This window comes from Cydia pomonella, unplaced genomic scaffold (assembly GCF_033807575.1).
Source record: "Cydia pomonella isolate Wapato2018A unplaced genomic scaffold, ilCydPomo1 PGA_scaffold_78, whole genome shotgun sequence".
Taxonomy (NCBI): Eukaryota; Metazoa; Arthropoda; class Insecta; order Lepidoptera; family Tortricidae; genus Cydia; species Cydia pomonella.
The window spans coordinates 110408-129716 of NW_026907911.1; the positions used below are offsets into that span (position 1 = coordinate 110408).

General features: G+C 36.1%; 1 protein-coding gene across 1 annotated transcript in view; it reads right to left on the reverse strand.

Annotated features, from left to right (window-relative positions):
* LOC133534290 (homocysteine S-methyltransferase-like) overlaps positions 1–16057 on the reverse strand; it is a 46181-nt gene extending 30124 nt beyond the window's left edge. The window contains exon 1 of the mRNA XM_061873394.1: positions 15944–16057. The gene's annotated coding sequence lies outside the window, so the exon portion shown is untranslated. The remainder of the gene's footprint in view (positions 1–15943) is intronic.
* Between the last annotated feature and the right edge of the window lie 3252 nt (positions 16058–19309).

Sequence of the window (19309 nt, forward strand, 5' to 3'; positions counted from 1 at the left end):
ACGCTGAAATTTATTTTTGTAATTTTTTTATGAAAATGTCTTATTACGAATTTTCAACTGCCTTTTCACCCCCTTAGGGGATGAATTTACTAAAATGCTGACAGAACTTTTCTTCTATTTAATATATAATAACTTTTCACTAAGTTTCAAGTTCCTAGCTTAAAAAATAAAACTTGAATGTAATACAAACGTTCAACTCCTAAAAATGAGTTGAACGTTTTCAAAATCGCTTCTTATCACTTGTAACCACACTTTATAAATACAACCTAGTATGCAAATTTCAACTTTCTATCTTTTGTAGTTCCGGCACTGCGATGATGAATCAGTCTGTCAGTCAGGATAAACGCATTTCTATAAAAACTGGTATATAGATTTAGAAAGGAAAACCATGTATGGAGTGAGCACTCTAAGCTTACTTATTTCTCTATGGTTACTTACTCTCGATTTTCACACGCCGTTTTAATTAAACGGGACGAGACTTAACCGCTTTTAATTTCGGAACACCCTTAACCCATAACACGTGAAATGTCGTTATGGTAATAAACAGGTACCTAGGTACGTGATTGAATCCATACTATTTTTAATAAGGTTTCATGGATTACGAACCCCATTCTAATGCAAATTATGTAGAATTTCTAAGGGGCTTTAAATTAATTCAATAAATTAGTTATTGTTTATCGCAAAATAAGTTTATATCATTAGTAGAGCGGTATCAAGAAAATTGGTAGCGATTTCGACTCTAAACTATGTTAACATGAGGGAGAATATTAGATATATTAACGTCAATATTATGCCTTTCAACGTTAGGCTTTGTATCTGCAAAATAAAGAGCTTTACCTATGCCTACAAAATTTCATTCTGTTATTTTAGAAGTTACAGGGGGGGGACACACATTTTTTCACTTTGGAAGTGTGTCTCGCGCAAACTATTCAGTTTAGAAAAAAATGATATTAAGAACCTAAATATCATTTTTGAAGACCAATCCATAGACACTTTTTTTATTTTATGACGTATTAAATAAACTAGTTACTAGATCTCGTTCAAACCAATTTTCGGTGGAAGTTTGCATGGCAATGTATATCATATATTTTTTTTAGATTTTTCATTTTGTTATTTTTGAAGTTACGGGGGGGGGGACACATTTTACCACTTTGGAAGTGTCTCTCGCGCAAACTATTCAGTTTAAAAAAAATGATATTAGAAACCTAAATATCATTTTTAAAGACCTATCCCCACACGTATGGGTTTGATGAAAAAAGATTTTTTGAGTTCCAGTTCTAAGTATGGGGAACCCCCAAAATTTATTGTTTTTTTTCTTATTTTGTGTAAAAATCTTAATGCGGTTCATAGAGTACGTCTACTTACCAAGTTTGAACAGTATAGCTCTTATAGTATCGGAAAAAAGTGGCTGTGACATAAACGGACAGACAGACGGACATGACGAGTCTATAAGGGTTCCGTTTTTTTTCCATTTGGCTACGGAACCCTAAAAAGGTAAGTATACAAAATTAAATAGTAGGTGTAGTGTAAAGATAAAGCCATCTAAAGCAACAATTACAAAAAATATGTTACAAGTAGAAATATACAGAAGAATGTAAATAGAAGTAATTTAAAATCATAATAAATTATCGTCAGGTAACAACCAAAACTCACTAATTACTGACACGGGTTAAGAGCCATAGTGAACCGTGCGAGTACCAGCATAAGGTTATTTTTTGTTTAATTATTTTCTTGCAATTAGCGAGTTTTGGTTATCACAGTCTCACCTTACATTATACTCAATCTAGTTCTGGATAACAATGTTATGCTACCATTCCAAATTTGAAAAAGTACCATGAATAGCCGGTAATTGTTTCCAAATTTGCCAGAAGAGAGAATGAATGTTTCAGCCTTTGCCGCTCTTGGGGACTTCTTAAATTCGGAATGGCGAATGACACAAAAATGTGAAGGACACTCTAATTAAACATAAATCACTACACGAAAAACTTGGGAGCTCGGCGTAAAAGCCGTCGAGGCGTTTTTACTGCTTAAGAAATATTGTTTTCGTTGATAACGATATTTTAAGCGTCTCGACATCCCACCTGGGTGCGAGGGTGTTAAAATGAATTACCGTCGACACGACGCCGAAACCCGAAAACAATGACTCCCATACGCAACTATGACAATATAAAGCAATATTAACATGGTTTACGCTTCTTGTTTGTAAGTTTATAGAATGACATAGAGGCCAATTCGAAAGTACTTTTTGAAATTAAAATGATGTCATTTAGTTATCATTCGCGTGTGCATTTCGCTCGTACTTATCCGTATTGGTGCGAGTGAGATGCACGGGTGAATAAGAACAAAATTATATCATCTTGATTTGAGGAGATTTTAAACACCTAACTTTTATAATAACCGAAAAAATTAAACGATTTATTAGGTAGGCAGACAGTGTCTGCTGGCGTTTTGGGGAAAGTCAGGAAATAACAAACATTAATGTTTAGTACATTACTATAGAGGCCGGGAAACGTAGGGTTGCAGGCCAAGTAGATATATACCCCGGCAACCCCGTTTCTCGCCGAGATTTGTATAGTGCTTTTCTCAAACTTGCAATTAAAACAAAAAAATGTAGTTAATTTGTTTTGTGGCGACCTACTCGGCTCGCCACTCTACCAGCGGTGTACAACCTTACGCGCGTAAGACCGCGCGCCTGCGCGATGCGCCACCGCCGTTGCTTAGCAACGAATATGCACAATAAATCACCGTACCAACTACCAAGCTTACTGAAGCTAGTTGATGGTTGGATGCCAAGACGTTGTGTCACAATTTGACGTTAAAAACAAAAAAAGGTTGCTTTACAGTCCTAGGTGTGTAAGGCAGTATGAAATTCCTTTACATATCATCTTCACTCATCGCACCTGATATGTAGTATTTCCGGACCTAATTTGACGTAAGTCATGTCATCATTTCATAGCAAGTTTGAGAAAAAAATTTTTACATTAAGAGAAAAGGGATATAGGTATAGATGTCACTTGATTAATGTTTCAATTGATTATTATTATACAACGTGTTTTTTTAACTGCGTGAAGTTCAAGGGTACATTCCTCAGCTTAAATTAAGTGATTTTCTCAAAGGTACCGGTGGGTATACTAATGAACTCCATTTTGGAGATAATCAATAATTTATTTTTACCTGATAAGGCCCTACGAGCGTGTACATACATTTGCTTTAGGTCCTGCTTACATATTGATTAGTATTTATACATTTGCTACTAGACGCAAGTATCTCGCATCTCGGGCGCACGATATTCCTAATGTCATTGATAGGTCATAGTTTTCAGTTTTTTGGGTGTTGATATAATGCTCGTATTAGAACAATGGAGCATTTAATTACTTTGAAATATATATATATGTTTGATAATTAACTATGCCATGTAGTTTCCTTAAGACACGGGGCCTTCTCTCTCTCACTCAGCGTAAGCGTGAGAAGCGTCATGTCTGCGAAATTTTAGTTTGCTTTAAGTTTTAATAAAAAAAGTAATATCTGAAATCCATCGAAATTGAAGTTGCGCATTTTTATAAGCAATTTTCATATTTTTAACAAATTGGACATAGGTATTGTGATATTTATTCTTTCGAGGGAAAGTCAAAAAAAATCAGGATTCGAATCGATGAACTCACTATCTAGAGAAAATCCTCAAGTATGCTAATAAATTTTTGGCAACCGTATTGTAAGCTACTCCTATGGCACCCCGAAACTAACAGAGTTAAAAAAAAACGGAATATTCATTAACAAATATATGCAGTCTATAGGTGTACCTACCGTTTAACGGAGATAGTAAGAATTTATTATGGTCAGCTGGGTCTAAATTATTTTCGTTGTTTTGTTTCTGACTACTCTATCACGCTTGAATTTGTGTCTTCTATCAAATAGATAAAAAAGTAGAGTGCTATTGCATGTTTTTCTAGCTGCAGATTACACGTTATACGTGAGAATTTTTTTAAAAATAAATTTCATTTAAGCTATACTCCGTTTTTTGGGGAGAGATAAAACAAGACGACGAAAAGGATTTTGACCCAGCTATGGTCGTCTGGTTACAGGCTTGGCTGCATTAAACCGATTTGTACTATGTTAATTAAGTAAAATATAAACTTTTTTTATGACCAAAACTCAGCTACCTTCTACTAGACGATTGGTACTTCTACTTCTGTACAAACCGCCTGCGATATATAAATGGCTGTGTTATTTATTACTGTTTTCAGGTCAATTTTGATTTAGCTATGATATACTTACTTAAAACTTTTCATCGTTATGAAATGTCAATACTTTATCGATAAGCGCACAACATCCGTGGCCCTTTTGTATACAGGTACAAAGTACAATACTACAATACCGGTAAGTTTTTATGTAGGTATATCGTACCGTAACTGAGTTTGCCTATGTCTTTAATACAACATTGTTTTAAAAGTGCAAAAACAGCGTCTTTAAAATTGTGTGAAATAAATAAAAAAACTTTCAACTTTTTATTTTCCTTTTTATTTCTTTAAAAAAATAATTAAGGAGGAAAGGTAGTTTTTGATATTAAGTTTCTTAAGGTTCGAGTGACGCTTGATAATTGATTATTTTACTTTGTTTCCTCGCATGTTTGGAGAAAAGCACTATGGAATATCCACGGCGGGAATAGCAATTTGTAAGTAGGTATTCGTCTCATTTTATTCGGACTTAGTTCCACTTAGTTCACGTCGTCTGAAAAAAATCGCTTATTCACGAATTGCCGTTTCACGTCCTCTGCAATAATGTACCGTTTATCCTTTTTGAAGTCTGTTTTCTTTTTTTATGTTACCATATTTTTTTATATACGCAGTATCTATGATTTTAAGAGCCCTTAATCCTTGGAGCGTTCTCCGATTTCACGAAATAACGCTCGATAGATGGCGTTGGCGCTCGGTACGCGAGCGCCGGCAACGCGACGCGCGTTTCAATGCAGACTAGAATAATCTTGATAGTTTTCAATATAATTTCAAGCAACATTAATTTTAGTTCAATATCATATGGGCACTCTTTATTTTATTGTATATGCACAGTAGTTTTTTTTTTTTTTATGTACACTACTACTAAGTGTACAGACTACAGAGTGTACTATAACCCTTGCTCTTTATTCTGTCTCTTTCACACCAATGGAAAATGAAGAAGTTACTAAATGACTGCAGGTATAAATAAAGTATATTAGTGCGATAGAGAGACAGATAGTGTTTCGTTGTCGTATCGTAAACGATTGGCATGTTGGCCACACACTTGCTTAGTGCCTAGCCAAAATACCAATCGTTTGCGTATATATTAGTGCGATAGAGAGAGAGTAGTGTTTCGTTGTCGTATCGTAAACGATTGGCATGTTGGCTACGCACCCATGATACCTAGCCAAGAAGCCAATCGATTGCGCATATTAGTGCGATAGAGAGACAGATAGTGTTTCCTTGTCGTATCGTAAACGTTTGGCATGTTGGCTACGCACCCATGCTGCCCAGCCAAGATGCCAATCGTTTGTGCATATTAGTACGAGAGAGAGACAGATAGTGTTTCGTTGTCGTATCGATTGGCATGGTGGCTACGCACCCATGCTGCGTAGTCAAGATGCCAATCGTTTGCGCACATTAGTGCGCTAGAGTTTCAGTGTTATTTGAAATCACGTTAGGGTTTGTATTATTATTTTTGACCCGAATGAAGTCCATCCAGGTTCTTATGATGGAGTCAGGAGTTGGTCACCAGAACTCCTAATCTACTCATTATAATTCCATCGTGCTTGGGCTCAAAAGATTTGCCCTGACGAACACCATCGATCTAGATGAGGTCCAGGGTCTCATGACGGAGTCAGGAGTTGGTCACCAGAACTCCCCAGAACTCCTAATCTACTCATCATAACTCCATCGAGTTTGGGCTCAATAGATTTACCCTGATGAGCACCATCAATCTAGATGAAGTCCAGGGTCTCATGATGGAGTCAGGAGTAGGTCACTAGAACTCCTAATCTACTCATTATAATTCCATCGTATTCGAGCTCAATAGATTTGCCCTGACGAGTACCATCGATCTAAATGAAGTCCAGGGTCTCATGATGGAGTCAGGAGTTGGTCACCAGAACTCCTAATCTACTCATTATAATTCCATCGTGTTTGGGCTCAAAAGATTTGCCCTGACGAGTACCATCGATCTAGATGAAGTCCAGGGTCTCATGATGGAGTCAGGAGTTGGTCACCATAATTCCTAATCTACTCATCATAACTCCATCGTGTTTGGGCTCAATAGATTTGCCCTCACGAGCACCATCAATCTAGATGATGTTCAGGGTCTCATGATGGAGTCAGGAGTTGGTCACTAGAACTCCTAATCTACTCATAATTCCATCGTGTTTGGGCTCAAAAGATTTGCCCTGACGAGTACCATCGATCTAGATGAAGTCCAGGGTCTCATGATGGAGTCAGGAGTTGGTCACCAGAACTCCTAATCTAATCATAATAATTCCATCGTGTTTGGGCTCAAAAGATTTGCCCTGACGAGTACCATCGATCTAGATGAAGTCCAGGGTCTCATGATGGAGTCAGGAGTTGGTCACCATAATTCCTAATCTACTCATCATAACTCCATCGTGTTTGGGCTCAATAGATTTGCCCTCACGAGCACCATCAATCTAGATGATGTTCAGGGTCTCATGATGGAGTCAGGAGTTGGTCACTAGAACTCCTAATCTACTCATTATAATTCCATCGTGTTTGGGCTCAAAAGATTTGCCCTGACGAGTACCATCGATCTAGATGAAGTCCAGGGTCTCATGATGGAGTCAGGAGTTGGTCACCAGAACTCGTAATCTATTTATCATAACTCCATCGTGTTTGGGCTCAATAGATTTACTCCGACAAGAATCATCAAATTACCATTATGATGAATAGATTAGGAGTTCTGGTGACCAACTACTGAGTCCATCATGAGACCCTCGACTTAATCTAGATCGATGGTACTCGTCAGGGCAAATCTTTTGGGCCCAAACACGATGGAGTTATGATGAATAGACTAGGAGTTCTGGTGATCAACTCCTGAGTCCATCATGAGACCCTGGACCTGATCTAGATTGATGGTGCTCGTCAGGGCAACTCTATTGAGCCCATACACGATGGAGTTATGATGAGTAGATTAGGAGTTCTGGTGACCAACTCCTGACTCCATCATGAGACCCTGGACCTCATCTAGATCGATGGTGCTCGTCAGGGCAAATTTTTTGAGCCCAAACACGTTGGAATTATAATGAGTAGATTAGGAGTTCTAGTGACCAACTCCTGACTCCATCATGAGACCCTGGACTTTACCTAGATTGATGATGCTCGTCAGGGCAAATCTATTGAGCCCGAACACGATGAGGTTATGATGAGTAGATTAGGAGTTCTGGTGACCAACTCCTGACTCCATCATGAGACCCTGGGCCTCATCTAGATCGATGTTGTTCATCAGGGCTAATCTATTGAGCCCAAACACGATGGAGTTATGATGAGTAGATTAGGAGTTCTGGTAACCAGCTCCTGACTCCATCATGAGACCCTGGACCTCATCTAGATTGATGGTGCTCGTCAGGGCAACTCTATTGAACCCAAACACGATGGAGTTATGATGAGTAGATTAGGAGTTCTGGTGACCAGCTCCTGACTCCATCATGAGACCCTGGACCTCATCTAGATTGAAGGTGCTCGTCAGGGCAACTCTATTGAGCCCAAACACGATGGAGTTATGATGAGTAGAGTAGGAGTTCTGGTGACCTACTCCTGACTCCATCATGAGACCCTGGACCTCATCTAGATCGATGGTGCTCATCAGGGCAAATCTTTTGAGCCCAAACACGTTGGAATTATAATGAGTAGATTAGGAGTTCTAGTGACCAACTCCTGACTCCATCATGAGACCCTGGACTTTATCTAGATTGATGATGCTCGTCAGGACAAATCTATTGAGCCCGAACACGATGAGGTTATGATGAGTAGTTTAGGAGTTCTGGTGACCAACTCCTGACTCCATCATGAGACCCTGGGCCTCATCTAGATCGATGGTGTTCATCAGGGCAAATCTATTGAGCCCAAACACGATGGAGTTATGATGAGTAGATTAGGAGTTCTGGTGACCAGCTCCTGACTCCATCATGAGACCCTGGACCTCATCTAGATTGATGGTGCTCGTCAGGGCAACTCTATTGAACCCAAACACGATGAAGTTATGATGAGTAGATTAGGAGTTCTGGTGACCAGCTCCTGACTCCATCATGAGACCCTGGACCTCATCTAGATTGAAGGTGCTCGTCAGGGCAACTCTATTGAGCCCAAACACGATGGAGTTATGATGAGTAGAGTAGGAGTTCTGGTGACCTACTCCTGACTCCATCATGAGACCCTGGACCTCATCTAGATCGATGGTGCTCATCAGGGCAAATCTTTTGAGCCCAAACACGTTGGAATTATAATGAGTAGATTAGGAGTTCTAGTGACCAACTCCTGACTCCATCATGAGACCCTGGACTTTATCTAGATTGATGATGCTCGTCAGGGCAAATCTATTGAGCCCGAACACGATGAGGTTATGATGAGTAGTTTAGGAGTTCTGGTGACCAACTCCTGACTCCATCATGAGACCCTGGGCCTCATCTAGATCGATGGTGTTCATCAGGGCAAATCTATTGAGCCCAAACACGATGGAGTTATGATGAGTAGATTAGGAGTTCTGGTGACCAGCTCCTGACTCCATCATGAGACCCTGGACCTCATCTAGATTGATGGTGCTCGTCAGGGCAACTCTATTGAACCCAAACACGATGAAGTTATGATGAGTAGATTAGGAGTTCTGGTGACCAGCTCCTGACTCCATCATGAGACCCTGGACCTCATCTAGATTGAAGGTGCTCATCAGGGCAACTCTGTTGAGCCCAAACACGATGGAATTATAATGAGTAGATTAGGAGTTCTAGTGACCAACTCCTGACTCCATCATGAGACCCTGGACCTCATCTAGATCGATGGTGTTCGTTAGGGCAAATCTTTTGAGCCCAAACACGATGGGATTATAATTAGTAGATTAGGAGTTCTGGTGACCAACTCCTGACTCCATCATGAGAACTTGGACTTCATCCGGGTCAAAAAAAATAAAAACCCTAACGTAATTTCAAGTGAAAATGCGTTTTTCAGAAAATCGCAGCCAAATAACACTAGACCTTACTCATAGTGTTGTGTTCCTGCCGGTGAGTAAGGTTGCCAGAGCTCAACGAGGGGCGGGAGGGGGTTAGGGTCGGCAACGCGCATGTAACTCCTCTGGAGTTGCAGGCGTACATATGCGGGCCGTATGCTTGTTTGCCACCGACTTAGTATTAAAAAAAAGTAACACTGAAAATCCATCAATAAGCGAGTCTGTTAGGCATACTGTAAAAAATGAACTTTTATTAAGATTTTCTAATCGCAGTATATAGCACTTCTCGGAACTCCGTAGCTGATTACGATCGCAACGAATGCCTGACAATCGAGCACAGGTCCGTCCTCTAAGCGCGCTCCGCGCGGACTGAGAGCGGGGCGTCGCTGCTGCGTGATTTATACGTGTTTTAAAAAAAATATAAATTTACGGCAATGTAGGTCCCATAGTTACGATTTTTTTTTATAGGTTAACATAAAGTTACAGTTTGCTATAATATTATTTTTAAAGCAAAATATGCGTACAATTTGCGGAAATAAAATATAATAAAACCCTGTTTTCGCCAAAAAAATGAAGAAAACTCGGAAGGTATTTTATCAGTTTTTTCAAATGAATCTTCGATTGTTAATCATTCCAGCCCCTCGTACGAGATATGTTGAATCAAATTGTAGTCATTCATGTACCAAATGATTCTTGTTTATAGCAAAATTGAGAACCGAAACGCCACATCTCACTGCAAAATTTGGAAAAGACTCCCAAAAAACCTCATTAAAAAAGAGGTTTAAAAGAGAAAATGAAAATTTGAACTGTTGGAGCCCCTAGTTTAGGAAACGATTATTTAAGTACGTTATCAGTTTTTGAATAAATACTAATAGTTACGTCGTAATCTTGAATGAAATAGGAAGCATTTTACAAAATACGCTCGTCTGTAGGAATAAGGACTCTTAACGGAATACGTTCCTGCATTCTCGTGTCGCTGGGGACCTAAGGAGTGCCGGTGCTTATATGCCGTTACAAACCACATTTATTATTATAATGTTCTGTTCATTTCTGGTACCTATATACTTTGCAAGTAGGCCATAGTTTATATAAGAAGCGAGGTCAAAAGGAGTGGATTTCTTTGTTAGCGCTAAAGGTATCAAACTATGATTTAAATTAAACCACACTTGCTCTTAAAGGCTGTTATTACATGCAGGCAATTTTTGAGACTCGAAACCGACGGCAAGTGGTCAAAAATATTCGCATATGCCCAAATTTTTGCATGAACTTTATATACTTGTATAGGTCCGTAAATTTGACTTCGACATCCCGTACTCAGTACCCCCATGATTTTCCCCACTGCCACTGATAAGATGTGTAGGAGAGTATGGCTCCCGTCAACACTATTCCCATTACTAGGCATTTACAATCTACTATAGAATTGAAGTGAGAATTGAATACGAGTGATTCTCAATTTCTAACGCTCACATTTCATAAATAGCATTTCATTGTTTCCTACAAATACAAATTTGCGAGCTAATTAACTTTAGTCTTTATTTTGTAAATTTAGTAATAAATAAACTTTGTTTAGTATTTATTAATAATGGAACAATTACGTTATATATATTCCAGACCAAAAAATATGGAGACGCGTTTGTCAATAAAAAAACTGTGATTTTCATGCCATGTATTTTTATACTATTCATTGACAACTTAGAAAACAGAATAGTCAAAAATATAACAGAACATTTTAAGAGTAGGTATTTAACTCAAATTTTGCATACGATAATTGCCTGTTCGACATGTTGTAAGACAATTAAGAAGGGCGGTGTGCTTTTTTATAATACATCCTAATATAATACACAATATCCTAACATAATGATAAATACACTCTAATGTGTATATTTTGTGGCATTATTTTGGCCTTTGGTGTAGGTAAGACCCTACAACTTTTAAGATAAGTGCCGTACACCGAGGTGAATAGAGATAGCTGGGGTGAATAGGGATAAAACTTAAAATGTGATTTACCTGATATTTTCTTGAAAAATGCCCACGCAAATTGTAACATACACAATCTTATTATTTTCAATTCAATTCTATCATTTACTTATAAAATTAGAAGTTTACACGTCATATCATTACATTACTATTATACATATACAATCGAATAATACAATTTGTGTAGGTATTTTATCAAGAAATTGTCAGATAAATCACATTTTAAGTTTTGCCCTATACACCCCAGCCAACCCGATTCACCCCGGTGTACCCGGTTGACGGTACATATATATTTTTTTAATTATATAATTAAATATTGAAATCGCTTGTAATAAATAAAAATGCCATTTTCTATGACTCATAAAAATTACTCGCCAATGGACTAGACAATTTAGTGCACGTTATGTTAAAATATTTCTAAGCTTAATACCTACTTAGCATGTTTCGCAAGTACCTACCTATTACATTTTCGTTTAAGATTTTATTCATGTAATAGAGTTTGAACGCATAAAATACGACGTTTAATATTACTATATTTTTCTTAACTAGATGTGAGTCGCGACTCCGGCGCTTGGGATTCGGTCTGGATCATTTCTCCTCCTCTCTTCTTCCGGGGGATAAATTTTAAATAACGAAATAATCCCTAAAACTTAAGGTTGTACATGCCTTACACCCGAGTTCATAGATCCTGAGATGGTATTCCTGGACCGTGCGTTATTTTTCAATCTCGCTTCTTGCCTGATTACAAGCGTGGGGTTCCCGCGGTATTTTCTTTTTATTTTTATTAGACATATGTCTGGCTTGCTGTGTAAAGTTTTGGCAATAATCAATATAGCGGTAGGTACTAAATAAAATTAAGTTAAATAAAAATTACAAATTCAGTTGTGTTATTGGTAATTGTAATTTTCGTTAGCTTTTTTTAACTACTTTATAATTAACAATTGTTTATCAAAACGCGAGTATGCCATAACCATTTGAAAATAATATTTTTTGACAAGACACAAACATCAATATTTATTGTTTTAAAAGCTAGTAACATAGTAAGTACAAAGGTCAAGAACATCAATGACCTCTGATTGACTTGATTTTAGAAACTCATGATAGTATAATTCTTAAGAAAACAAACAATAAAATAAACAAACAAAAAAAGAAAATATTCAGCTTTATGCGTTATATAAAGAGCGTTGATTCCTATGCGAAATTCTTTAAATATCGGGATCCCACTGGATTGAAAATATTTTTTTCCGCAGATACCGAGATTGAATATAGAATGCGGGATTGGCAGCCCTATTCATATCATTACCCGCCGGGAATAAAAATACACCGACAAAGACGGAATAGTCACAGCATTCATACTTTTTATTGCCGATGTAACGATATATTATGTTACTTACGGTATGAGGTTCTTCAAAAAGGAGTGTACAGATTTTTAAAGGGTCGGCAACGCGCATGTAACGCCTCTGGAATACCATTATCTAAAAATCACTTTTTTGTATGGGGGCTCCCAAATCCCTTAAATATTTATTTAATTCTATTTTAAGTATTTGTTATTATAGCGGTAATAAAAATGCATAAACTGTAGAAATTTCAACTGCTATCGGGGTTCATGAGATACAGCCTGGTGACAGACGGACGGACAGCGGAGTCTCAGTAATAGGGTCCCGTTTGACCCTTTGGGTACGGAACCTTAAAAATATTACTAGTATTATTAAAGAGGTGAGAGGAGATACTTAGTTATTAAATCTCGTATAAAAGAGGGCAAAAATTTAAAAGGAAATGAAATTACGGATTAAAACTTACAGCTTATTTAATAGACAAAATTGTAGTAATACAATCAAATTAAAAATTGCTTGTCTTACCGCTTCGATCGCCTTATATTGGCCCTTGTTTAGCAAGTCAGACCAATAAATTGCCCGAATAAAAATAGTTGTTTTATATTCCAAAATTTAGTACGGTAAACCAATTTAACGATTTTATTACCCGAGAATGTAATACCGAGTGCCATTTCTCTGTCGCTATCCGGTCGTTCACCTAAACAAAATTGCAAGTTTTATATATTTAGTTTCTTCACGTGTTAATCTAGTGGTTGTGGCGTATAAAATAAACAGTGATATGCCTAAGAATAAGACGATATATTTTATCACTTTATTTTTCTCGTAAAAATATAAATGAGCAACAACTGATATACGACATACATAGATAGGGTTGTCATACGTCCCGTATCAGTTCCGAATACAGTTGTTACATAGTGTAAAAATAAACATAAGTTTAAGTTAGCGTAAGTTACTTATAAGAATTGCCATGCCCTTAAAGGGTCATGTTTCAAACTTTTATTTCATAAGAACTTAAGTAAGCAAATAAACAACTACTACTTCTAATAATTATTATGGCAACCCTATAAATAAATAGTTTACATGTAAGGAGTTATCTTAGGATATTGTTGCTTACCGTGGGACTTAGTTAATTTGTATAAGAATGTCCCTATAATATTTGTTTATTCTTAACCGACTTCAATTTCATAGGAGGAGGTTCGGTATACGGTTGTGGCATTTTTTTATTGTTATTATAAAAAGAAGCTATAAGGATTTTAGTTACAATACCCGGTATACAAATTAATAAATAGTTATTTGTTTTACAAGAGGGCAAAGTTGTTGTTCAAGCCCTCGTGCTAATATTTGTTTTCAAGGCAGGAGGGTTATACAAACTTTGCCACGAGATAAACAAAAATTTCCACCACACCTACACGAGGAAAATATTATCTGTAAAACATTACAAATCAAATCCACATGAACACAATTAAATATTTATCATTGACCATCAGGCGAGCCGTATAGTTGTTTGCCACCGCCGTAGTATTAAAAAAAATTTAAAATCGTCACTTAAAAGTCAATTCCACCGGCCAAAATGAGGAAACAACTCAAAATTTGCATCTAATTACTTTTGTCACTCTTGTGGGTAAAATGCAACTTTCTTATCAGTTTTTGAAGTATCAAGAGAGCCATTACCAGCTGGTGTGGTGAAAACAGAGTAACAGTATATATAATTCAGTTTTTTTGCACCTCCTAATTAGTTAAATTATGAGTTTTATTTGTCCACTACCTACAGCTTGTCTGGAAGATATCGCTCTGTAACGATAAGGCCGCCTATTGTTTACCTCTATCTTCATGTATTATGTGTTTTTCCATGAACGTTTATTTGGGGTTTTGCAATAAAAAGGATTTTTATTGTATTGTTATTCTATTTGTAAGGCATGCTATAAAATTTTAGAAACAATATCTTTGCAACACAATATCAAAATGATGTAGACGTCTACAGTAGAGTTTGTTGATACTGTCGGCGTATGATGGTCGCGGTTAACAACATTAATTTATGGTAATGATTTAATGACAGCGTAGCGCGATGTAAAAATAAATAAATACATATTAAAGGACAATTTTACGCTGATCGATCTAGACCCACAGAAAGCTCAATGCGGCTTGTGATGTGGGTAATAGTAGACGACGATAAATTTCATATACATTTATATATACATACTACATACATATACATAAGTTTAGGGTTAGCTAACATAGAAATAAAAACACGAAAAACACAGTTACAGAGTAAATTAAATACAACAAAGGCGAACTTATCCCTGTATGGGATCTCTTCCAGTTAACCTTTGAGGAAATGAGTAAAACAGAAGTAACGGTGAATGACTGACAAACATAAACAAAAGTGTACAATCACTGAAATTAATGAAATGCACGTTTTGAATACACATTGATACAAATATACATAGATAGAAAAATAACCATAAATTAATATATATAACAATAATACATGAATAAAAATAAATAAATATTCAATATATAATATAAATAGACATGAATTCGAACCAGAAAAGTAAAGGACATTAAAAAAGTAGAAGTACTCAATGGAACTAGGAAGTCGTAACCAAAGTATCGGAAAGCCACAATTTTTTAAGCTTCTCCTTGAGTGATGCTACAGTATATATATACTTATAGAAAACATCCATAACCCGCGACCAAACATTTGTGATAAACACACAAATAAATGCCCTTACCAGGATTCGAACCCGGGACCTGGTTCGTAGGCAGGGTCACTACACTACCGACTAGGCTAATAAGGATAGGAGTCCGTAAATATTGTTTATATTAACATGGTATCTAAAATTAAAAAAAAAAAATTAAATACTCAGTTTGTAGCCAACTCATTTTAGAAATCGAGTAATAAATTATCAATTTATTTAGAAATGTAATTAACACGTGCGAACACAGTCGCCAATGAGCGAATAATTGGTTGGCAACGAAACATGTTAACCCGTGAATAAATTAGACAACCACTGAGCAAACTATCAAGTTAAATATGTGAAGATGGCTGATAAATAATCAATACATAATAATATAAACACATTATACCACAGAATAACACAACTAAAAATGTTTCTAGCTCTACTAAATAAATAAATAAACTCTGTTAGATATGCTACAAAAAGCACACAAATGAAAACTACTTATTGAAAACGACAAAATAAATCAAAATATATATTCAACCGATAGATTATTTATGGATGACCTTAAAGAAATCAATACTTAATAATTATTCAAATTGATATCGAACTCCGAATAACAATGTGAGCTACAACAATACCAATATATTTATTTGATTACTAAATCGTTATATAAACGACTTCTTACTTTTACTTTTGAAACATGACGAAACTTTTCTAATACATACATCCAAATATAAAACAAAAATAAGTACTTACGTATAAATCTGAACCTTTTTTCTAAGCGAATATTTGATTGAAATATTTAAATGTGTCTATGTTTACTAGAGAGTCAACAAGGCGAGGCGAGGCGCAGACAAACACTATCGCAAACACACGCGTATCGCACGTTTGTACCGGCAGATCCACGCACAAGGTTAATCTACGTTTATTTCTGGACAAAATACAACATGAGTTTTAATATTACTACTGGCGACCACTCAGTTCGAAGGTCGTTCAATGATTGAATATGAAAGATTTAGCAACAACAATCAGTATTAACATAATGAATAAATCATTATTTAACAAGATTGTGTCAACAAGCTTAATGGCAACTCATAGTCCTTAAGACGATAGTGGAAGACCCGGGAGAAATCGTTTCTTCATACAAACGTAGTCCTCAATTTCCTCTCTAGATATTACAAATATTTTGGCACAATTTGTTGCATATCAACTACAGCTTTTGCCCTTACGTTTGATTTTTTCGATTTTTTAAATTATTATAAGAGTTAAGAGCATTTTAAAATGTGTATGAAATCGCTCCTAATTTTTAGAGACCCTTCTTAGAAAATCTAAAAAAAAATCAAATTATGAAAAAATATTTTCCATGATATCAATATCCAGAGTAAAATGTGGACTAGGTTTGTATGGAGAAACGGTCATCTCCTCTACTCTTAACGTCATGTGAAACATTTTTTCTACTCGTCGACTGTAATGGTTGAATTAAGATTTCGTATACCAAATTATAATTGCGTACTTTTGATGTATAGGCTCCCACTCAACTATAAGATTCATTTCGATACGCTGTAGTCAACTATAAAAAAAACGTGCCCCGCGCTCCCACAGAAAAGATTAAACCGGCGCGGGGTGCGGTGTTCGGGGCACGGGGCGCGGGGTCGCGAGGAGTCGCGCGTTTATGTACTTATTTTGACTGACATTTTTGTCTACTGAGATACTTGCCTATTTTCATTAATTATTTAGGTTCTATAGTAAAAAAAAGCGGCCAAGTGCGAGTCGGACTCGCCCATGAAGGGTTCCGTACCATTTATGACGTATTAAAAATAAACTACTTACTAGATTTCGTTCAAACCAATTTTCGGTGTAAATTTGTATGGTAATGGACATCATATTTTTTTTTTAGTTTTATCATTCTGTTATTTTAGAAGTTACAGGGGGGGGGGGACACATTTTACCACTTTGGAAGTGTCTCTCACACAAACTATTCAGTTTAGAAAAAAATGATATTAGAAACCTCAATATTATTTTTGAAGAATATCCATAAAAACCCCACACGTATGGGTTTGATGAAAAAAATTTTGAGTTTCAGTTCTAAGTATGGAGAAACCCCAAAATTTACTGTTTTTTTTTTTGTATGCAATAGTGATATATTCAAGCTTTTCAATCTCATACCTCACTTAGGCAACTCAAGTCAGGTCGTACAGTCAAGTACCTAAATGTGATTTACTTACAGATGAAATTAAAATAGAGATCGCGTTATATTATTATGTTAATTTAATTAATTGATTTCATATTAGTTTTAATTGAAATCTTCCTTTTGATTTGTTTTATACTCGTATGCTTATGTACCTACCTACTACTTGTTGTTAATATCCCATAATTCCAAATATAATTTAATTCATAGATTTATTGTCTATTCCTGCTAATTTTTTTAAATAAACTAGTACTGGGTACGAAAAAATGATAATTTGTATATTTCTGTTTCGCTAGAATTTCAAATAAAATTAAATCATATTATAAGTTCGTCATCTCAGTACCTTTTGAAATTGTAAAAAAGGTTATAAGTAACTTTAGGTAGAAAAAAGTATACATTTAGCTTTTATAATGTAGTTTTTATTCAAAAAATACCGTTAATAAATTTTACCGTTAATAAAACGTTGATTCTTACTTCTATATACTCAGCTAATTTATTTATTATTTTTTCCCCGATAAGTCTGTAATTATACCACTAGGCGCAATACATTGCGATGGCAGCTCGTTCGAGAGGAGATAGATATGTATTAATAGAGTTATCAGCAGAGCAACACACTGTTGGGTGGCCAAAATACCTACCACACGATAAATGAAAAAATACTCTGTGGCTTTTGGACGACAACAATTGAATATATTTTTATGTTAATTTACTCAATTTTCATTTTGCTGCCAGGTACTAAAAAGTTCCTCTTACTTAATTAGTTTGTATCGGGGTATATAGCAATTTGATAAGGCAAGCTTGATACTCGAGACATGTAAGTTTTATTTAACCGAGGTTATCCCACCCAGGTTATGTAAATCTATATATAGTCTTTAATCACATTATAATTTTCTGCCGTGTCGACAGAAGGAATAAAGAACAGAAGGAGCTTGCAGCTCATGCCGTCAACACACAGTTCGTATCAAGAACAAAAATACTTTACAACTCCGTGAGTATTACCGTAAAATTAAAATATACGACTTGCGCTGTCGCGTGCGATTCCATACCTCAAGTCGCGCTAGATACTCCATATATCTAGCGCGCGAGAACGCAAGTCGTGCTAGGCGTTCTGACACCTAACCAGCACCTTATCATGCCCTAAACATACTTAGCTGTGGTATTTGCGCTATAATGTTTGAGTTACTTTCGTACACGATTAATTCGGAAGATAGCATCAGATTCAATAAAATAAATTTAAATATGTAAATCAGTCGCAAACATTTGTTAAAATTAATTCTAAAACTGGCAGGGTGACGGTAGAGAAGGATCCAATGAACATTAATTCTTATATCTGCACTACCAATTCCCCGCCAAGACGAGCCAAGCGAATCGAAAGGGCCTTACCCACCTTTTCTCGAAACTCTTCGTCATTTTTTGAACCCTCTTAACTTGAGTTTGGATTATACTAGATAAACAAAACTCTCGGGATATGATATCAATTAAATAGTGGTCTTATTAAACGTATCTTTAGATTTTATGATATCTAAAAAAAAACGGATTTCGTCACTGACTCACTGATGATCATCAAAATAAAATTCTTAGGATACTTCCTGAACTCTTAGAAAGCTGACATTGTGTATATAAGCAAGTATTAGTACACAAACAACGAAATAAAAAAATCTAAAACTTGGAATTTTTACTCCCCAACCCCTTAAACTTGGGGAAGGAAATTAGTATGAGACTTCCGCAAGTTCTGATGCTAGATATCTGAAACTAGATATAGGGACTCCTTGTTATAAATAATAAAATACATAGGTATTTCAGGTTTTTAGTAAATCGCTTACAAAAAGAAATCCTACCAAACACATTTTCATGCAAGACGAGACGAGACCATATATTCTATACGGCCGCACTGTCAAAAAGTTATCAGATCTCATGTAGAGCCAAGCTTCTAC